Raw genomic sequence first — 24,505 nt, 5'->3', positions numbered from 1 at the left:
TCGCATCGAAAAACTGCGTTTGTAAGTTTGTGTAAATAAACTATTGTTTTTGTTATTTCATCCGAGCAGATTCTGTGTGCAAGAATATAGTTACGTCGTCGTCGTCAATGTTGGGTTTGTGTTTTTTAAATACCGAATTTCAAATGGATAACGTGATATCGGGTCGGCGGCTTTCATTTTACATGTCATTTTATGTTTACTTTTAATTGCGATATTTAATTTTTACTTAGAATAAATTGGGAACAGAAATAATAGTATCTTTTTTCCCCCCGCAGACACTGGGACTATAGTACATCACATGTAACACCGGTAGGAGGCAGTTAGAAATCAACACTCTTTGGAGTCATTTATTTATCAACATGTAGTGTTAAGTAGGTTTAACACTAGAAAAGTTATTTCTTAACACTTAACTCTTCAGTGTTGAATGTGAATAACACTATGGGTGCTACTTCTCACATAGTGTTAAACTTGATGGACACTAATTAGTGTAGTGTATTATAGTATTAACTCTTACTAGAGTAAAGTTGACTCTGGAAATGTAACTCTATGTTCAGTGTAAATTTTACACTTTGTAGATAGGGACCATATGTTCACTGAGGTAGTGTTAAAATTAACTCTTTAAGTGTTATATAAACACTGGCGATTTTACTGTGCATCCTCTGGTTCATCTAGTTGTAGAATTTTATAAATATATTTTTTGTCAGTCGACATGTTTGTTATTTGACAGAATTCTCGTCTTTTCTTTAGCGAGAGACAAAACACAGCAACGTCTGGCGCCACAAAACGCCGTGTCGCCTCGCAACAGTTTGTCGCATTAGTAACAGATGGCTCCGTCTCTATATAGACGGAAACTCGATGCTGATGTGAAGATGAGAAGATAGTCGGCACAAAAGGGTGGAGTTGACCACCCACACAAGTTTGAGTGACGCCTCATTAAAGAACATTCTCATTGTTGCGGAACACTTTTATTTTCGCAATCACTGTCAAGTTGTAGATGGTGCCCGTATGGAAATGTATCGCAATTAAGAAGGGATAACAGTTAAAAGCGATGCAAGCGGTAGTTTGTGTGAAATAAGCTCTGCAGGATGTTTAGTTTGAAATGCGTAATGAGGATACGTGTAAGAAACTGCTTGTTCATTGCTCTTATTAATTAATGATGAAATAATTTGATTTCATGGAGTCAGGTGAACGTATAGATGCAACTTTGCAAAAGCATTACATCATCAAAGAATCTATTCCATCCCTTGTGGAACTGATGGATGAAAGATGCACATTACATCCATGAAAGAGGAAACCTACAATGGCTTGCATGGTAGCTTATTAATTTTTCAGGAAAGCATTAGTTACATCAAAAGGTCAGATACTAAACCCCCTACAAAGTTCAACAAATGAAGGAAGATATGAAGTAAAAGTTCAGACAAACTCCGACTTGGCTTTGACTTTTTGTATTAAATGTCAGGCTTCAGCGTTACATAAAACTTCTGATTATATATCAGTTTTAATCAATTCTAATAAACTGATACGGGCCTGTTTTTTTTTTTTTTTTACCTTATCTGAACGAGGATCGGGAATACATTTATAGAAGCATCTGGGAAATATAATATGATCATACTTCCGCATAATTTCAGCGCGTGCAGAGATGTTAAAGAATTGGTTAAAGCGATTTGTCGGAATGTGAGATACATCTGAAGACCTCAAAGAAGAGGTTTTTTTTTTTGAGAGCGGATCGGAGCGAATCGACCAAGAAAACTATTTCTGGGAACGGCGGTGACAAATGAAACGGCCCACGCTTAGCCGGACATCTGGGCGTGATACATGAACCTCGTTGCGAACTACAGGCAACCGCATCCATTCCAGATTTAATGGTGTGTTTAATTAGCTTTTAATCATATTTTGATTCAGCCTCTTTCACTTCTGTGGAGTAAACCTAGATTTCTTTCCTTGAGTTTATTACCTTATAGACAAATGCCCCTTCGTTTTCAATAAGATACTTTGCGGCTCAAGTGAATGAATGAATGAAGGAATGAATGTTTATTTCAGTTAAATACAAAATACAAAACACATACATATTTAAAAAAACAACAAAACATAAAATTAACGCATTTTGTAACTGAAAAAGGAAGAAGCTGAAGCTGGAGGCTTATTTCTGCCTCTCCTATTCACATCCTTAATCCAAGTCCACACCTTAAGTTGCAGCAGATAAATACTTAAACTTAAATTATACTACATTCAGTGTAATAAGTTATTTTGTAATCATATTACTTTCATAGCCCTTCATAATTTGACCAATTAAATTATTTTTGAAACTCAACAGTGAGCACAATTTCACTTCATCCTTCAGTTCGTTCCATAGCTTGACACCAGTAACTGAAACACTGTGATATTTAACTCTTTAAGTGCCAGACAGTTAAGGGGCTAATAAGCCTTAAAAGTGCCACAGAATTTGGCCGCGTTTTCAGTATTTCGCGTCGTTTTAATAATATTTGAAGAATCCTGCAGGAAACCGCTCGGTAACATCCGACCGATTGCTGATTAGATTCAAAACGCACCGGACGCAGCGATTCATTATTGATCGTAATTTGCATAATTTAATAATAAATAATAATATAATAATAATAATAATAATAATCTTTATTTATATAGCACTTTTCATACATTAAAAACTGTAGCACAAAGTGCTTTACATATCAGTTTAAAGATCAGTACCGCCCCCACCCACACCCACCCACTCACCGCACACACACCCACACACACACACACACACACATATACATGCAAACCCACAAGCTCACACATACTTAAGAAGACTGACTGAGCAGGGTAGACCAGAACAAAATGTACAAGTAAAAGTAAAACATCAGTTTAGGAGGCGCTGTCTCAGGGAGCCATCCGCACCAGGAGGCAGCCGCCGACCCCGGCGACCAGGCACCAGCAACACAGCCCCGCATCCCAACTAGTGGGAGAGGGCCAACTGGAACCCCCACCCACCAGAAAGGAGCGGACCCCAGTGAGAGAAGGCGCCACAGCCCCCGGAGTCCACAGCCGCCCCCCGGCATGGAGGCTCCCTCTGATGAAACACCGGAGAATAAGAAACATTAAAAGATATAAAATATTATTCGGTCGCGTGACCTCAAATTCCCGTCTGCTTGGTCTCAAAAGGGGACACAGAAAGAACGTCATCGAAATGTGAGAAAGAAATGGGGGTGGATGGTTTGTTTGTACACAAATGTGGCGTGTTCTCCAAAGCCGATCTGATCGGCCCGTGGCACTGAAAGAGTTAACGTTTGTTCTTACTTTACATTTTTCAAACACAAACATCCCTCTTAAATTATAATCTCTTACTTAAAAATTTTCTGAATACAAAAAGGAAGGTGTTACTTTTAACGCGAAACATAAATTCCATTGTTTTTAAATATACAATGTCAAGAAATTTTAGTAAACCAGATTCTACAAAAAGTGGATTACTTGATTGGAGATAACCAGCTTTGTTTATGACTCTAATAGCTTTTTTTGGAGTTTAATTATTGGGTCTAAATTAGTTTTATACAAATTGCCCCATATTTCCACACAGTACGACATATATGGCATTACCAGTGAACAATACAATATATGCAAACATTTTTTGTTTAACAAGTCTCGAGTTTTATAAAGAATCGCAACAGCTTTGGACATTTTGCGTTTGATATTCTATTTGTGGTTTTCAACAGAGTTTATGGTCAATGATCTCTCCCAAAAATGTTGTTTCATACACCCTTTCAATTTCAGTTTCATTAATTTTCAGTTTTATATCATCACTTCCCTAGCACCACCAAAAACCATAAATTTTGTTTTATCTTCATTAAGTGATAACTTATTAACATCAAACCTTTTTTTTAACTTGCTCAATTCCTTTTCCACAGTTTCTAATAATTGTTTCATATTTACTCCCGAATAAAGCAAATTAGTATCATCTGCAAATATTGTAAATTTTAACTTACTAGATGCCATAAAATATCATTTAGATAAAGTATAATGACTTGGCTCCCAGAACTGAACCTTGTGGGACCCCACATGTTACTTTTAAGTTGTGAATTTGTATTTCCAATTGATACATACTGAGACTATTTTGTAAATAACTTTTTAACCAGTTTGCGTCACACCTCTTCAAAGTAAATCAAACTTTTCATTCAGGTCACCCGTGTGAATAACGCAAAGATTGCAGTAAATTCTCCGACAAACTGAGTTGCGGACGAGATTCATCGGGTGACGAATCAAGTCATCGAGAAATCTATTCGAGTTGCACTTTTCTGAACTCCAGGTAGGAGTCAGACCACCATACATTTTTAATTCCTTTGTCTCCAGGATGTATCTTGCGGGCAAGGCACTGAAATGAGATAAATGTCATGCTCAAGAGATAATTACAGACTCTCTACCCGAGTCTAGGTGGTTTCTCTGGACTCTTATGGAACCCAGGGTTGTTTTAATGCAGGGGTGTCCAAACTTTTTTTTTAGAGGGCCAGATCTGATAATGTGGACATTGCCAGGGGCCAGTGGTCCCTTCAGACTTTTTTAAACAGTAAAAATTACATCTAAATACGCTGTTCTACAACAATTGTATTTTCATTGTCACAATATCATTTTTTTTAAATGGCAATGTAACCAAATCTGAGCCACTAAGGTGTGAACAAATTAAAAAAAAACAAAACAAAACAGTTCTGCCTTCCTTTCACATCTGGAGTCATAACATAGAAAAAACCGTGTGGAGTATCTGAAACATCCGAGAAGCTGATACAAATCTTAACCCCACATTCAATTTAACCCTTTCATGCATGAATTATGAGAACCTTAATCAAGTTTTTCTTTTTTTTCCTGAGTTTTTATTCCTCTTTAGGCATGAAAAAAACAAACAAACATTGTGATTGATTTTTTTCTTAAATCAACCTGTTTTTCATGAAATTACAAAAATGTCCACTCAGCTACACCATGAATTTTATTCTTGAAGTAAAGAAACATGTATTTAAAACCCAATATCATAAAGTGATATGAAAACAGTGAAATGAAACCATGTTTAATGCAGCTAATCTGATGTTTTCTCACATTTAAACATATTCTAATACTAGTTATTACTCACTTCATGGAGATAATATGCAAAAAAATAAATTTTAACAATTGATTTCCACTTAAGAACCAATCAAGAACAGCAAAGTTACAATAATGGTATGAATTGGAGTTTATGAGACGATGCATAAGTGTCCACTGTGTTGGTTGATATGGAACAAAAAACAAAACCCATGAATATACAAGAGTAAAGCTACAGAGTAACTGTCCACTGTAGTGACCACTATGCATGAAAGGGTTAAACATGACCTATATGAGTAATCATTACTCTATATTACTCAGTAATGCAAAGTCTGTTAACATTTCAGATGAAAACATATGACTCTTACTCTTGTCTTTCACAAAATCATTCAGAAAGTAATATTTTGTGTCACATCTACAGGGTGGGGAAGCAAAATTTACAATGAACATTTAGTTGTTTTTTCTCAGCAGGCACTACGTCAGTTGTTTTGAAACCAAACTATATTGATGTCATAATCATACCTAACACTATTATCCATACCTTTTCAGAAACTTTTGCCCATATGAGTAATCAGGAAAGCAAACGTCAAAGAGTGTGTGATTTGCTGAATGCACTCGTCACCAAAGGAGATTTCAAAATAGTTGGAGTGTCCATAAAGACTGTTTATAATGGAAAGAAGAGAATGACTATGAGCAAAACTATTACCAGAAAGTCTGGAAGTGGAGGAAGCAACAAAAACGTACCAAAGCTTTTATTAAAGCTCTCAAATCCAAAATCCTAAAGGATCCACCAAATCCATGAGAAAAATGGCATTTGAACTTGAGGTAGACAACAAGACCGTTAGAAATGCAGTAAAATATGATTTGAAGTTCAAATCTTACACAAGAACACCAAAACACTTGTTGACAACAACAACAAATCCAACTTTAGCAATTTTTGGGAATCATGTTATGGCCGCCTTCTAGCCCAGATCTAAACCCTCTGGATTCTGCTATTTGGGGCGTTTTAGAACATGCTACTGATAGAACATCACAGCAATGTCGACTTTCTTAAAGATACTATTAAAGAAGAATGGGAGAAGTTGTCACCTGAATATTTGAGGAACACTTGCGCAAGTTTCAGGAAGCGTGTGAAGGCAGTTATTGAGAAAGAAGGAGGACACATAGAATAAAAACATTTTCTATTATGTACATTTTCTTGTGGCAAATAAATTCTCATGACTTTCAATAAACTAATTGGTCATACACTGTCTTTCAATCCCTGCCTCAAAATATTGTACATTTTGCTTCCCCACCCTGCACAAGTACACAACACCAGCAGTTAGAGGCAACTAACCTGGCAACTTGGTAGCCTGCCCTGGTGGTGAATTCATTGAACTCCCAGGTTCACATGAAGAGTCACTGTTGAGTTTAAAGCAGCTTGAATTTGCTTCACTTTTTTGGAGCGCTCACTCCCTGCTAGCTTGTCGTATGCGTTAGCGTGTTTTGTCTGCTAGCGTCTCTTTACATTGAATTCCTTGAACAAGGCAACAGTCTGTTGACAAATTAGGCAAACACGATCGCCTCGATTTCAGTGAAAAAAAAATTGTACTTCCCATCTCTGCTGGAAGCGGCGGCCCTCACTGTCAACTTTCCTTTTTTTTATTTACAGGCGCCGTGGTTAGAAATTAGTGAAAATCGTTCACGGTAAGGTCACAGAGGCAGATTGGGTTAGAGTGGTGCTGCCACCATGAGGTGAAAAGAGAAACTGCATTTTGAACCTTTTATGATTCATGTACTCGGTTCAACAGTCCAAGCGGGCCATAAATAATACATTCTAAAACCAAAGCTGGGGCCGTATAAATCTGACCGCGGGCCGTGGTTGTCGAGTTGTCTGTTTGGGTCAGGAGAGAGAGTGGCCACCTAGATCCCCGGACTTGACCCCCCTTGATTTTTTCTTGTGGGGGTATCTTAAAAACCGTGTGTATCAGACTGTTCCACAAACTCTTCAGGAACTCCGAAATCGCATCACGGCTGAAATCCAAGCCCTACGACGAACACGAATGGCGAGAAGAGCTGTGTTAGAGATGCGACAACGAGCACAGATTTGCATCAATCTGAAAGGTAGCCAGGTTGAAGGTCGTGCCGGACGACTTCGTTGAGACAAAACATTTTGATGGCGAGTAAACATGCTGTAATGGTTGACAATTTCAATTTCATTCACGGTGGCATAAACTGTGTTGGCAGATATTTCGGTGCACAATAAACAATGGACATTCCCTCTGTTATGCTATGCCATAAATCAATGATTCAATTGCCAGACATGCTCAATAACCACATAAATATGACTGTATAATCAAAAGAAAAATAAGCATTTCCATTTCAGTGGTACAATTTCTTTAAATGAAAAGAGTGTTTTTTCTGACTCACCCTGTAGTAGTTCCAAATGGGAGGGAGTAATCTTAGTTCAAGCAGTCTTGTTAGCTGAACAACCTGTTAACATATGCGCTAATCATCTTCCTCTGAGCTAATGGCAAAACATCCGGGTTAAACGGAAGGTGACCTTATGCTACGCGATATACAAATAAAACCGCATTAACAATAATTCTTGTAGCAGTTGTCGTAGGGGCCCCAGTACACTGCTTTGCCCAGGGGCCTTTAATGCTGTTAAGACGACCCTGCATAAGCCTTGTTTTTTAACTTCAGCTGAGCCTGTCCTTTGTGAGAGTGGTTGTTAACTCCCCAAAGTCACTTTTCCTGTCCGTCGTAAGAACGGAGTTAGCGGAATCATTTCCGCCTCATTTCCTAGGCAACCTCTGAAACCGACTCCTGTGTCAGGCCAACCTGTGCTGACAACCCCCCGCCGGAGTGCGCACGCACGGACACCCATCCACGCACACATGCACGCACGCACACGCTAGCCCCATGCAGCCTCAAATCCAGCATGATGTCTCGGATCTTCTCCCTCTCTTCTCAAATCTTGATTGACTAGCTTCTGCTCACAGCCTGCCAACCCTCCAGGGTCATTTATTCTACCGAAGAAGAAAAGAAACGGCAAGAAGAGACAGATCAGAAAGAAAAGCCCAATAAGGGGAATGACTAACAGAGGTGAAAGAAAAGAGGAGGCCAGTCTCATCTCTGTCTGTCAAAAGCTCCTGCTTTGTGAGGGCTGAAAACCTTGTCTCTCTTCTTTCACTGATCTTCTTTTTATTTCAGGAAGCTCCCTCTGGGATTTTGTCATTAATTTATTTCTGCATAGCAATGGTGGAAAAACACAACTTTGTCAACCTTGGAACCAGGGCCACACAGGAAGACGCTTCGTATGGAGATTACTGGGGGGGAATTCAAGGACAGATGTATTTTTATTTGTTTGATATGTTAAATAAAAAGGTTAAAATATCATAGAATATTATTGTTTCTGTATAATGAGTTTGGCGCCCTAGAAAAAAAGGGTGTTTTATAGTCACCGATGTGGACTTCAGTGACATTCAGACAACAGTCATCTTCAGACTTTTCCAAATAATTTCATTCTGCACTCAAGTTGAGCCGTTGGTCCAGCCACCCACTTAGAGCGTAGCCATTAAAGCCACTCCAGTCTCATCCTGGCACTGGCTTGAGCGAACCATCATCCAAAAAAAAAAAAAAAAAACTGTATCTTCATTCTGGTCTAGAGCTGTGTGCATTGAGGAACAGGTTTTCAGCAAAGCCTGAACCAGCACATTATGTGAAAACACAGCGTTATATAATAACTTGAAAAATATCATCATGTTTCACTTTATTATGCAACAGCAGCTACACTTTTGAATGCAATATGTGGAAAATATCTCCTATTTTACAGTAAATTACTATATACTGCAGAAGTTGTTAGAACATGGAAAGGTAGTAAAGCTGCAGGAGACTTTTGTCGTCAATTTTTCATCAAATCTGTAAAACCTGAGTCATAGCCAAAGTCTGTTAGACTTTCTGTGATTACGTACTTGAATCTCTTCCCTCACGGTGAACAATTTCAAAGTGCCATCCATCATAAACAAACCATTTGTTGACAGAGCCAGTAGGTAAAATGGGCATTTTCGGAAATTTGTCACGACATGCATTGTGGGAAGTGGAGGTTTGCGGAAACGCAACAAACATGACGCGGAAACGGCTGCTGCTCCGCTTCCCACAATGCACATCGTGACAAAAGTTACCTTCCGGTTCTGTTTGTAAACAGATGGATTGTTTTTGGTGGAGTACACTTCAAAATCGTTCACAATTCAGGATGGGAATCGAGAACCGGTTCTTTTTGAGAACCGGTTCCCAGTAGCTCGATTCCTTGGAATTGTTTGCCTGCCTGCTTAACGATTCTAGTTATCGATTCACAAATTCATCCCGCGGGCCGGATTGGACCCTTTGGCGGGCCGGATTTGGCCCCCGGGCCGCATGTTTGACACCTGTGACCTATTTGAATAATGCGCTAAGCCTAATGTTTGAACTATAATTAGGCCGGCCTACTGTTCAGTTCTCCTAGCCCAGGGGTCGGCAACCCGCGGCTCCGGAGCCGCATGCGGCTCTTTCATCCTTATGTTGCGGCTCTGCGTGGCTTAGGAAAATAAATTATAAGTGTCCGATTGCAGTGTATGTTATTTGTCTCAAAAACGTGTATCATGTCTTCTTATTAAGTCAAAGTTTTTAACTTCTTTCTTCAGACCTTGTGCAATTTCGGTGATCAGCATTCGCCTTCTTCAGAGACGTTTGACAGCACTTGACGTGTCAGCCGGCATGCGCGGAATTCCTTGCGACACCAAAACTGCACAATATCTGAATAAAGTATTTTATTTGTGTTTGTTCGTTTGTTTAATTGTAGTTGTAAATTGTAAGATTATTGTGATCTCGAAATATTAAAATAAAATTATATATAGTATTATTTTCGTCGCTCAAAATATGCGTCACACTCTCCGACAGCCCGCCAAAATGCCATACATTTATCGAGACTTTCAACCCCAGGTAGGCCAAGTATGGAGAAATCTAAGAAAAGAAAAATATCTGAAGAAAATAGAACATTTAATGATGCCAGGTGCCATGGCACGACCAAGGTGCCGCGGCACCTCGGGGCCAACGCTAGGTGCCGTGGCACTGCAGTACTAAAACTGGGTGCCACCGGTGCTGCGCACCACCGCGGTGTCACGGCGCCTGGCACCGAGCCATGGTACGGCGGTGCAAAGGCACCTAGTGTTGGCCCTGAGGTGCGCTGCAGCGCCACCGAGGTGTGCCGCGGCGGCACCAAGCCGTGGTACCGGTAAAATCGTTGTATAAGCCGCGTCGGAGTATAACCCGCAGTGTTTAAAGTGTGGGAAAAAAGTAGTGGCTTATAGTCCGGAATTTACAGTATATGTAGGCTAACATCTTCATTTCAGATGTCAAAAAGTGTTTGCGGCTCCCACTGTTGTCTTTTCCGAGGAAACCGGGTCGAAATGGCTCTTTGAGTGTTAAAGGTTGCCGACCCCTGTCCTAGCCTATAGCCTATTCTCATGGTCTACACACATTTTGCAGGGTACCTTATAGAAATACAAATTTGTACTTTACATAACTTTGGACCCTTTTTCATAGTCTAAAGGAGCAGTTCTGGCCTCCTAAAGACCAATATTGTACTTTTGAGAGAACATTTTTAAAAAATATACTTACAGGTACATAAATGTTTTGATCTCGTACCTCTATTTTTGAAAGTGTATGAATGATTTATTGCAGGGGTGTCAAACTCATTTTAGCTCAGGGGCCACATTCACCCCAGTACGATCTGAAGTGGGCCGAACCAGTAAAATAACACCAGTGAAAAAAGTAAAATTACATTTTGATAATGTTTATATCTACATAGTTTCCTTAAAAATCTGAATAACGTGAACAACTTGAAATGTCTTAAGAAAAACAAGTGCACTTTTAACAATATTCCGCCTCAGTTTATCATTCACACATGTGCGTTACAACTTACATTACAATTATAAATACACAAAACAGTTAGTGACAGGTATAATATTGATGAAATTGCATTTACTTTTCAGAAGATATTTCACCTTGTTCATATTTCTTCAGGTTATTCGCATTTTTTTTTGTAAACAAGGATTAGTTTTGTTAATGGAAACATTTTCATGTAATTTTACTTTTTCACACAAAACAAAACAAAGATAAAATCTGCAGTTGTCATTATTTATAGGTTTATTAGACAGTATTTTTCTGGTCTGACCCAATTGTGTATGTATGGAACCTGAAATAACATGATTTTTACTCTATGGATTAATATCTTCAGTGTAAGTTTTGCATTTCACAAATTCACTCGTACGGGCCAGATTGGACCCTTTAGCGGCCGGATTTTGGCCCCCGGGCCGCATGTTTGACACCTGTGATTTATTGTAAAAAGCAGTGAAATTGATGCACGCTGATGTTTTGTTATGATAAAAAACATCCGATTTTGCAAAAAAAGAGAAGAGAAGAAGAGAGAGTGGGTGTTATGTATGGAGGGAAACTTGATGACATTTTGTGAAGTTACTTACCTAATGCAGTTTTTTACATAATAACTGGTCTCACTTTATTGCCTTGGCAAAGAATGTAGGGTGGGTGGACCCCCTGCTGGAAGTTGGCACCAAATAGGAATCGCTCTGTGGAAATACTGACAAACATGCGGATCTAAGCTGGGGAAAAATAAAAATAAAAATGGATGAGGTTGGGATGACAATAACATAGGAATTCATATGCCAATGTTAATTTTGTTTGGAGGGAGAAAAACGCCACGAGGGATTAAAAACAAAAAAAAAAAAAAAAGAAAGATATCGCATGTTACTCTCCCGTCATTTCTTTTCTTTATCGTGCACCGTGGTGTCCTGCTGATTGTTCACACTTTGAAAAAAAAACAAAGCGAATCAGACAACAGAGCTGACTCGGCGACGAGCACATGGCGCCGCTTCGCTTCCCATGTGTCTTTTATTTTCTCAAAGGCGTTCGGATGACGCGCACCTATGTTGACACGCACCTGTCGCGCAGATTGAGCCTCGCGTCGTCGGCTTATTAATACACACAACCTCTCAGGGACTTCAAAATATTTATTGTTCACCGCCAAGCTAATAGACGTGCGTACACTCACACTACTCCCACACTAATATTCATGAACAGACATGCGTTTTGGGTCTGTCTTGGAAAGCCGAGTGTTTTAAGTCGTCATGCCAGTTGAAACTTTGCACTCGTTCGCCTTTGTACAAACCTTGAGACCGCCCTATTTGTTTATTTTTTTTATTCATTTTTGTTTATTTTTAAAAGTAAAAAGTAAAAAAATAAATAAATATTTTAAAAAATACTAAAAATAATTACATAAAAATGTTAGAAAAATAAATAGTAAAAATTAAAAAAGAGACTGCCTATTTGAATAATACAGTTTCTCTATTAACCCAAGGCACTCGTTCAACTTGTTTCTCATTTGTACAAACCTTGAGACCATCTATTTGTTTTTGTTTTTTTTTGTTTCTTTTTGTTTTTTTGTTTTTTTTTATCATTTTTTGTTTACTTAAAAAAGTAAAAGTTAAAAGTAAATTTTAAAAAAAATAAATAAAAATATAAAATAATAAATAAATAAAATAAAATAAAAATAAATAATATAATAAAAAGAGAGACTACCTATTTCAATAATAGTTTTCTCTATTAACCCAAGACATTTGTTCACCCTTGTTTCTCATTTGTACAAACCTTGAGAGGGCCTGATTTGGTTTAGTTTTTTTATTCATTTTTGTTTATTTAAAAAAAGTAAAAAGTAAACAATGAAATAAAGTAAATATAAAAAATACTAGAAATTATTAATATATAATATACTACTATTATATATATATATATATTATTAAGAGACTGCCTATTTGAAGTAATACAGTTTCTCTATTAACCCAAGCATTGTTCACCTTGTTTCTCATTCGTACAAACCTTGAGACCCGCCTATTTGTTTATATATTCTTTTTTTATGTGTTTTGTACTAATTTTTGTTTATGTAAAAAAGTAAACAAAAATAAATTAATTTGAAAAATACTTGAAATGATAAATTAAAAAATAAATTAATTAATTAAAAAAACAGACCACCTATTTGAATAATAGTTTCTTATGAACTCAAGGCATTGTTCACCTTGTTCTTGCTCAATTTGTACAAACCTTGAAACTGCCTTTTTTTTTTTTTTTTTTTTTTTTAAAGGAAAAGTAAAAAGTAAAAAAAAAAAAAAAACAACAACAAAAAAACAAAAACAAATATAAAAAAATACTACAAAAAAAAGTAAATTAAATATTTATAACAAATAAAAAAAAAAAGAGAGAGAGACCGTCTATTTGAATAATACAGTTTCTCTATTAACCCCTAAAGACTCAAACAGATGCTGGCAAGCAAAAGCATATTTTCAAATCTTTTAGGGTTAAGAAAAGTTAAATATAGGGGAAAAAAAACAAAAATTGGGAACTGTCACACAAAGTAGTACTGCATCTTCATGGGTTAAACTGCAAAACTAACTCGTGTGCATTAGGGATGGGAATCAAGAATCGTTCTTTTTGAGAACAGGTTCCCAGTAGCTCAGTTCCTTGGAATCATTTGTCTACCTGCTAAACGATTCAGCTTACCGATTCAGCCTTTGTTGCGCATGCGTGATGACGTCATGCGCTCGTCAGAACGTAGCCAACATGGTGTTGAGGCAGAAATGATCCAAAAAGTGGACACCATGCCCACTTGTAACACTTCCATTTTTTCAAAAGGGTGAACTCCCTCCAATATGCTCCGACATTTGTCCAAACAGCATGTGATTCCTTTACAAGAATGTCACGTATTTGATACGCTACGTTGCGACGCTTGGGAATCCAGCAGCAGAGCGACACCAGGCTGGTTTCGATGCGGCAACAAACTTCCTGCCCCGTTAAATAAAAGTTTCCTAGGACCCACTGTCCATATTGTGGACAAGAGATTCACAACTTAATACAAAAAAAAAAAAAAAAAAGAAAACTTTCCGCCAAAAAGAACATTCCATAAAAATGTTAAAAACCTGCATCTGAAAAAAACTGTTGCATCTGATGTTTCCAATATAATAATAATAAACAATAATAATAATAATAATAATATAATAATAAAATAATAAACTTTATTTGTATAGCACCTTTCATACAGAAATTGTAGCCCAAAGTGCTTCACATTGATTGAAAAAATACAATATTAAAATACATTAAGATTGATTATACATCAAGAAATAAAATGAAATTTGAGAGAAATACAATAAAAATAAAAATAAAAATCGCACATTAAAAATATTTGATTATAATTTTTGAAGTGCAAGAAATAAAATCAAATAAATACAATAAATAAAATAAAATGAAAAATAAAAAACAGAAATACAATAAAATAAATAAAATAAAAACAGCTCACAATACTGGTTCCTGAACGACTGACCCCATTTTTATCTCCTTTCAAAGGCTAAAGGCACTTATTTAATAAAAACCAAAAAGCTTGTACTTTGCTGACATGTCCTGGGTCTTAGGAGGTTAAGTTTCACTTTCATTCTATGGTGCCCCCCCTTCCAAACCAGGCCCGGCATCATCTGTTATTATTATTTGTACATACTGTCAGCCTGATCACAGTCAAGGTGTACGAGTATATTTGCATACGCAAAGTGACTTTGATGCCCCTACTCTGTAGACGAGAAGTCATGTAGAGCATCATGTTCTTCTGCTTAAAGTGCATGGTAGCTCCATCACTGAGATCTCACTCTCCTCAATGGGACTGATGACTGGGACTGGGAAGACTCCCCAAGGTGATCCACAAACACAGCTGGAGCAGACCGGTCATGGTCTAGGTAGTCAGAGATGATGCCATAGGTCCAGATAACTGCAGTGCAGAGGGCTGCCTGGCCATGGCACCAGTGACCACTGTGGACCTCACCTGTGAACAGAATGCTGCGGCATTCTGACTGAAGTCAATCATGATGGTGCAGCGGCTAGGATCCTGATGGACTGCTTCTCCTGAAGTAGGCTGCTGGCTTGTTCTTGGTGAAGCTGTGGGTCTTGAAGTAACAGATATGTGGTGGTGAAGCTGAGAGAAGCTCTGAGTCTGTTCAGTCTTGAGGAACTTATCTTATCTATCTCCATTCATACCAGCTGACTACTCAAGTGAGTCTCATCAATATCCTGTCATAACTACCCTTTGATCTCAATAAGAGGAAATATTTCCAGAGAATGTAATATTCATGTATACCAAATCCATATGAAGACAATAGAATCATATTATTGATTGAAAAGTTAAATCTATAGAAAGTGGAAAAAAATCCTTCACATGCAGCTATTTCATGTCGAGACCTATTTTTGGTTATGTAGGGAAAAAAAATAATCTTTTTTTTAGATTAGTGACAAAATAATCTAAATTCCAATGAAGCCATGCTTAAGCAGAGGGTTAAATGCTTTCTTTCAGAAATTTCCATTGGTTTAGCTCATTTGATTAATGAGTAATTTAAAAAAACATGTTTTTGAGAAAAGTGAAATTCCCTACATACGGCACCATCTGATATTAAAATGCTTAAAAAAGCAATTCACACCAATTTTTCAGACAAAATGATTTTTATAATGATAAAAGGGTGTGTAAAAGTCATAAAACTATATTGAAAACAGAAATATATGATTGAGATTTCAAATTATACAATGATAAGTTGTTATTATTCATTCTTAGAGAACTTTCGAGGGACTGAATTTAGTTTGTATAAAAAGTTCCGTAATTTTCTTGAAAATCCTTTTTGGCAAAAATTTAATGGATTTCGAAACTTAAGATGTTATACTATTGAACTACAAAAAGTTTGAAATCATTATCTCAATTCTAATTTTTTGATTCAAAGTCAACATGCGCGTGACTTGACCCATGAGTTAATCAGTATTACAAAAAGATCCCCCCAAAACTATTCCTAAAATGTTTCTTTGGCCATCTTATTACTAGATCTTGCAATCCTCCAAATTTGAACCCTCCTCCTGTGCTAGCTTATTGTTACCATCTCTTATGTTAACAGGTCAGTTTTGACCCATGTCTTAAATCAGCTGTGAAATACACTAAAAACAACTACCCATCATCCAATTTGTTTCTCATCTCTTGGTTATTTTGTTAGGCTTCCTTATTCATGAAAATACTGGTTTTAATATTTTTGGGTATGAGCCTCTGGTCCTTTTTTTTTGTCATTATACCCCTCCATGTGCACTCTGCAAGTCACCAACTCCATACTGGACATCTCTTTGCTTGTTTTGTTTTAGTGCAGGAATACTGGATAAGAAGGCAAAATGAGATACCAAAAGCTCACGATTGGGAGAGGAGCTGGCTGTCAGTGTGTGACAGTGCACTTATGATTTCAGTTTGGGCTCTAATTATTGCTTTATAATCTTGTTTTATAACTGGGTCAAAACTGACCTTAACAACACAAAGGTCATAATTTTAACCACACTATTTCATAATTTAGTCGAAAAAAAAACTGCGTTGTGTTATTTTTGTTGAAATAGAGGTTCCTGACAAAGTCAAAAAAGCCTTGATGCAATAAATACATTTTATGTGGTTCATTTATGCATTTAAAACCTAAAAAGAGTCTGTGCTGACCTTAACACAAGAGGAAGGTTAAAGAAAATCGGATAAAACTGATAAAATGAACGTGAAAACATGCACAATTTTATTGTAATAAGAGAGCAAAAATTATCGTACATAATGTTTTGTAACACAATAAATATTCCTACTCAACTCCTTTGTCTTTTTTATTACAAATACACACATCACATTGCTTTTTATTTATTGATCATTTTTGTTGAACAGCTGTTTGATTACACTGGGTTACAAAAAAATTTTTTTTGCAAGTTGTCTAGGTGTTTTCAACTGAATTAGGACCGTTTTGCAACCGCTAAATCCAAAAATGACATCTGTGTTTTTTTCAATCAGGTCAGGTTTTTTTTGTAAATTTGATTTTGAAAAATTTGATCTTCTCACAAAATTGATACATTTTGTGACTTTATCTTGGTCACCAAGTTAAAACCAAAATAAGATTGGTAAGCACACTTTATGAAACTTGTGACTTGATTCCTGTTAGGTACAATGGTGTATTCACCGCAGATGTAGCGAATACGTCAGGCTTATTTTGCAAGATCTTCTAGTCGAAGCATTTCATTCACCTGTAATATTAAAAAAAACTATAGATCATAAATTGGGCAAAAGAAAATCTTCAGAACTCGTTTATTGCAAGAAATGTGAAAGAATTTTGTATCATATGATGTGAAAATGCCCATAATTTGTAAGCAAAAATGTTAAAAAGCCAATATGTAGCATAGTTCAAAAAGTTGACCTGATATGAGCAAAATGAATGGGGATTTTTGGATTCAGCACACCAAAATTATCCTAAACTCAGCTCAAAAAAACTGAAACAATAAATTTGTTGTTGACCAGTGTTATCAAGGATGTTGAAATCATTTTAGGGTCAATTCAATCTAAGTGGATCAGACTCGTAAAATACTATCATAATTCTAGTGCTTCTAGTTTTTTTTATTTTGTTGTTTCATCTCGGTGAAATGAAGTCGAATTTGGTTCTTTGGAGTCAAATCGGAATACGAGAAGATGACAGTGAGGCCTCTAACGTCCTCCTGCATGGCTGTTTTTACCTCCGCCAAGGAGGTTAGGTTTTGCCAGGGTTTGTTTGTTTGTTTGTTTGTTTGTTTGTCTGTCCGTTAGTGTGCAACATAACTCAAAAAAGTTATGGACAGATTTGGATGAAATTTCAGGGTTTGTTTGGAAATGGGATAAGGAAGAAATGATTACATTTTGGTGGTGATCGGGGGTGGGGGGGCGCACGGGGGGGGGCCACTGATCAGCCTTGGTGGAGGTCTGCGCTCTCCGAGTGCTTCTAGTTTTTTTTTTTTTTGTTTGTTTTTTTTGTTTCATCTCGGTGAAGTGAAGTCGAATTTGGTTCTTTGGAGTCAAATCGGAATACGAGAAGACGACAGTGAGGCCTCTAACGTCCTCTTGCATGGCTGTTTTTTTTTTCTATGTTACATGAATTCTCATAGTTGCAGATGGGGTAATCCTTGGCAGGTTGCGGCAGCGAGGGCCCTAATATTTCCAAAAAGTATTAATATGTCAAGCACATTCCAGTATGTGTGTGTGGGTCTGACTGGATGGGAAGTAAGACGCCTGCGGAGGGAAGTTGACACACAAACACACCCCGTCGTAGATGTGACACACACAGACACACACATATGCGCGCGTACATACACCCACTCGTGCTCAGATTGAGGCTGAATCATCCAAAAACTGCCGCCTGCTCGATTTGTTAATGCAAATTCATGCCCAATCACACCCACGCTGACTTTGTTTAGGAGAGGGAGGGGAGAGGGGTGAACGAAAAGGAGGAAATCGGAGCATCAGTGAAAGAGGAGACGGCTCAGAGATAAAAAAAAAAAAAAGGGAGGCAGGGGGAGGAAGAGGTGGAGGGGGAGGATGGGGGTTAGATCTTATTTGCAAGAAGGAAACAGAATTATGGTACCGTAGGGAACGAGGAGGCATCGACAAACACGGAGACTGGATGACAACGTGTGATGTCTAGCGTTTCAGATATGGTAACACTAGAACCTTTGCATCGTTCCCTCAAATACTGGATCAAACTGGGACGACGGCGCAAAGAAAGCATCCAGCGCCGTCACGTAAACAGTCTTATAATGTTGTTAAGTGCATTATAATTACACTGAAACCATCCTTTGTTATTATTTATTCTATTTTCCGTTCAGATAATACACAGCAGATTAGATCTACAGGAGCAAATGCAGAAAATACACATATAACAGGGTTTGTTACAATTATGAGATGTATTTTTATTATTATTATTATTATTATTATTATTATTATTATTATTATTATTATTATTATGAGGGGCATTTGTAATTTGATGCAATTTACTTTGTATTAAATAAAAGATATGTTTATATATATATATATATATATATATATATATATATATATATATATATATATATATATACACTGTATAATAGGTATATAACAGCAAACAGACAAAACAAATTTAACTTAAGTAATTTTGTGGTGCGTTATTTTGACAGAAATCATCCAAACATTGCGTATTTATTTGGGTAAAAGATATAGTCTGGCATATGTGGTATCATTATTTATTTTTTTATTTTATTTTATTTTCTTCTCGGCTTAACTTGAATGTGGTGAAATTATTTGTACATTCCTATTTCTCTGAGATGTATCCATTCATTTTTAAAAATGTATTTGTTATTTGATGCATTTTACTTTGTGTTAAATAATAGATATATTCAAGCAAACCAACAAAGCATATTTAACTTTATTAATGTATCATTAATGTATCTTTTTTTTTGTTTGTTTTTACTTAAACTTTTATTGTTTTTTCAACAAACAAATAAAAAAGAGGCCTTACATATCAATATAGATACCTGTACAAAGTGCATAGAAAAGATAAGAGGAGAAAAAAAAGTAAAAAAAAAAAAAAAAAAAAAAGTAATTTTTTGTGTCTTTATTTTGACAGAAATCATCCCAAACTTTGTATGTTTATTTGGGTAAAAGATATAGTCTGGCATATGTGGTATCATTTTTTTATTTATGTATTTATGTATGTCTGTATGTATGTATTTATTTATTTTCTTCTCTGCTTAACTTCAATGTGGTGAAATTATTTGTACATTCCAATTCCTCTGAGATGTATCCATTTATTTATTTATTTATTTATTTATTTATTTATTTATTTATTTATTTATTATTATATATATATATATATATATATATATATATATATATATATATATATATATATATATATATATACATACATATATGTATTCAAGTAAACAGACAAAGCACATTTAACTTTATTAATGGATCATTAATGTATAATTTTTCTCTCTTTTTTTTTTTTTTTTTACTTAAACTTTTATTGGTTTTTCAACAAACAAAAAAAGAGGCCAATGCTTTAATTTACATGTCGATATTGATACCTGTACAAAGTGCATAGAAAAAATTTTAAAAAATACAAGGGAAAAAATAGTTTAAAAAAAAGTTTAAAAAATAATAATAATAATAATAATAATAATAATAATAATAATAATAATAATAATTTTTTGTTTCTTTATTTTGACAGAAATCATCCCAAACTTTTCATATTTATTCGAGAAAAGATGTTGTCTGGCATATGTGGTATCATTTATTTATTTATATATTTATGTATTTATGTATGTATGTATGTATGTATGTATGTATGTATGTATGTATGTATGTATTTATTTATTTATTTAATTATTGCTTAACTTGAATGTGGTGAAATTATTTTCACATTCCAATTCCTCTGAGATATATCCATTTATTTATTTATTTATTTTTAATTTATTTGTTATTTGATGCATTTTACTTTGTGTTAAATAATAGATATATTCAAGTAAACAGACAAAGCACGTCTAACTTTTTTAATGCATCATTAATGTATATTTTTTTCTTTTTTTTTTTTTACTTAAACTTTTATTGGTTTTTCAACAAACAAAAAAAGAGGCCAATGCTTTAATTTACATGTCGATATTGATACCTGTACAAAGTGTGTAGAAAAAAATAAAGAAAATAAGAAAGAAAAAAAAAAAAAGTCTCTTTATTTTGACAGAAATCATCCCAAACATTGCATATTTATTTGAGAAAAGATGTTGCCTGGCATATGTGGTTTATTGATTTATTGATTTATTTATTGCTTAACTTGAATGTGGTGAAATTATTTGTACATTCCAATTCCTCTGAGTTGAATTTATTTATTTATTTATTTATTTATTTATTTATTTATTTATTTATTTATTTATTTTATTTCATGCATTTTACCTTGTATTAAATAATAGATATATTCAAGTAAACAAACAAAGCAAATTTAACTTTTTAAATGTATCATTATTGTATCATTTTTTGTCTCCCTCCCTCTTTTTTTTTTTTTTTTTTTACTTAAAATTTTATTGGTTTTTCAACGAACAAATAAAAAAAGAGGCCAATGCTTTGACTTACATATCGATATAGATACTTGTACAAAGTGCGTAGAAAAAATAAAGAAAATAAGAGAAAAAAAAAAAAAAAAAGTAAAAAAAAAAATAATAATAATTTTTTTGTCTCTTTATTTTGACAGAAATCATCCCAAACTTTGCATATTTATTTGGGAAAAGATGTTGTCTGGCATATGTGGTATCATTATTTATTTTATTTTATTTTATTTTTTTTCTCCTCTGCTTAACTTGAATGTGGTGAAATTATTTATACATTCCTATTCCTCTGAGATGAATTCATTTATTTATTTTAGTCATTTGCTATTTGATGCATTTTACTTTGTGTTAAATAATCAATATATTCAAGCAAACAGACAAAGCACATTTAACTTAAGCAGTTTCGCATCTCTTTATTTTGTTAAAAAATAACCCCAAACATTGCACATTTATTCGAGAAAAGATGTCCGACATACGTGGTATCATTTTTCTTTATTTTTCTTTATTTTTCTTTTCTGCTTAGCTTGCATGTGGTGAAATTATCTGTACATTTCTGTTCCTAGAGCATTTCTGACCTTTGGAATAATACAGCCGGTCTGGTTCTGAACTCCGGCCCCTGGGGAAATGCTAATCACCCAGTCGGGGCTTGTGAAAGGCCACAGTACAGTAACTTTACCGGGGCTTGTGTTGCCTCTAGCTAACAGATAAGTCAACATTAGACGTTTAATACGATTCAAAACACTGATACGGTGCCTCTCAGTGGCTGGTGCTGCTCCCTGAGCCAAAAAAAAACTCTTGGAAAATAGCGGATAATATACAGGATGTAGTCTGCAGGACATAAAGGCATTGAAGGAAACTGATGACAGGAATGCGATTTATCTAGCGCATGGATTTTTTTTTTTTTTTGAGTATCTAATGCACAGGTGTCAAACATAAGGCCCGCCAAAAGTTCCAATCCGGCCATTCATTCTTGATGAATTTGCAAAGTGCAGATGATATTAACAGTCAAGGGCGTCAAACTTGAAAATAATAACATAATAACCTTGAAATAATGACTCCAAATTTTCTTCTTGGTTTAATGTGAAAAATAATAATATGACACGTCTAAAATAATGGCAACACCAATTTTTTTCCCTTTGAGTTACTGCAAAGAACATGAAATTCTGATATACTTTAATAATAAAACGTCAATAACCTGAACAAATATGAACAACCGAATCTGTCTAAAGCAGGGGTCTCAAACATGCGGTCCGGGGGCCAAATGCAGCCCGCTAAAGGTTCCAATGCGGCCCCTGGGATGAATTTAATAAATGCAAAAATTCCACAGTCAAGGCTGTGGAACTCATTTTAGTTCCAGTTCCACATACAGACCTATGATGTATGATCTACAGTCAAATAATAATAGCATAAAAACCTACGAAAAAGAATGACTCCATATTTTCTTGTCAGTTTGATGTGAAAAAAATATTAAACTATGCCTATAAATAATGACAACTTCAAATTTTTGTCTTTGTTTTAGTGCAAAAAATAACATTAAATGATGAAAATACTTACATTTACAAACTATCCTGTAACAATAAAATGTAAATAATCTGAACAAATATGAACAACCTGAAATGTCTAAAGAAAAGTGTTGTGTTTTTGTAGATTCAATCCATAATGCACATGTATAAATGATAAATTGAGGCAAAATATTGTTAACATTGCACTTATTTTTCTTAATAAATTTCAGTTTTTTCAGGTTATTCACATCTTTTTTGTTTGGATAGTTTATAAAAGTAAGCATTTTCCAAATTTAGTTGGATATTTTTGCACAAAAACAAAGACAAAATTTGGAGTTGTCATTATTTTTAGATTACTATGCTATTATTTTACTGGTCCGGCTCACTTGAGACCAAATTGGACTGAATGTGGCCCCTGAAAGAAAATGAGTTTGAAACCCCTGGTCTAAAGAAACAATTTTAACAATATTCTGCCTGTTTTGTGTCTTGGTAGATCTGATCTGCAATGCACATATATGAATCATAAGTTGAGGCATAATATTGATCACATTTTTCTTCAGAAATTTCAGTTTTTTCCGGTTATTCTGATCTTTTTTGTTTGGATAGTTTGTAAAATGTACATGTTATCATAATTTAATATTTTTTGCATATAAAAAAAAATTTGGAGTTGTCATTATTTATAGGCTATGATGTTCTTATTTGACTGGAGATCATATTGGGATGAATGTGGCCCCTGAACTAACATGAGTTTGACACCCCTGATCTAATGGAAATGTACACTCTAAAAAATGATTAATAGGCTCAACTTAAAAAAAACTGAGGTAACAATTTCCATTAATCTTTTTGGCAAATTGCTTAAATGCCACAAGACTTCTCTAGTTAAGTAAACTCTATTACTTTAGTACAAACAACATGATTTGCTTTTTACTCTACCAGCTTAATTAAGTCGAACCAACTTAATTTTAATTGTATAAAAACTACTCCATTTAGTTATATTGACTTATTGTTTTATTTTTATTCTACTCAAAAATGTTCGTACAAGTAGTTTCTTTAATTTAAAAAAAAATTAAAGAAAAAAAAACTTTAGTTTTTTGAGTTGGTCTAACTTATTTCTGTACATCAGAAGAAATTCCACATGGAAATTCCAGTTCTATGACTGACCCATTTAATTCTCTGCGCAACTAACTTACTACATTTGTCTGCATGTTAACATCTCAAATGTACACAGTACTATTGTTCTCATGTTCTTGTAGATATTAATTTATATTTGTTAAGCAGTGAGAAGTTATATTAAGCAATACAACTGCAATCAACAATAAACAGGAAAGGCACTGTTTGGCCTGTGGCTCTGACTCATGGTGCAGTTCTATAAAAAAAATAAAAAATAAACACAAAAAGGCCAATAAACATTAGCATGCACACATTAACTCAAAATTAACACCAACATCACAACCCTGCTGAACCCCTGCACAGAAAAGAACACGTTTTCAACAATATACCCAATACCCTCAAGTTCACTGAATATATTTAAAACCAAATTAAAACATTTTTATTCTCATTAGCCTTTGAAAGGAGATAAAAATGGGGTCACAATTCAGGAACCAGGAATGTGCTGTTTTTATTTTTATTTTATTTTAGTGTATTTCTGTTTTTATTTTTTATTTTATTGTATTTCAAATTTCATCTTATTTCTTGCACGTCAAAAATTCTATGCATAATCAAATATTTTAATGTGCGCTGTTTTTATATTTATTTTTATTTCATTGTATTTCTCTCAAATTTCACTTTATTTCTTGATGTATAATCAAATCTTAATGTATTTTAATATTGTATTTTTTCAATCAATGTGAAGCACTTTGGGCTACAATTTCTGTATGAAAGGTGCTATACAAATAAAGTTTATTATTATTATTATTATTATTATTATTATTATTATT

Source organism: Sphaeramia orbicularis, chromosome 2, assembly GCF_902148855.1.
Source record: "Sphaeramia orbicularis chromosome 2, fSphaOr1.1, whole genome shotgun sequence".
Lineage (NCBI taxonomy): Eukaryota > Metazoa > Chordata > Actinopteri > Kurtiformes > Apogonidae > Sphaeramia > Sphaeramia orbicularis.
Note: the sequence above shows the minus strand (reverse complement) of the source record.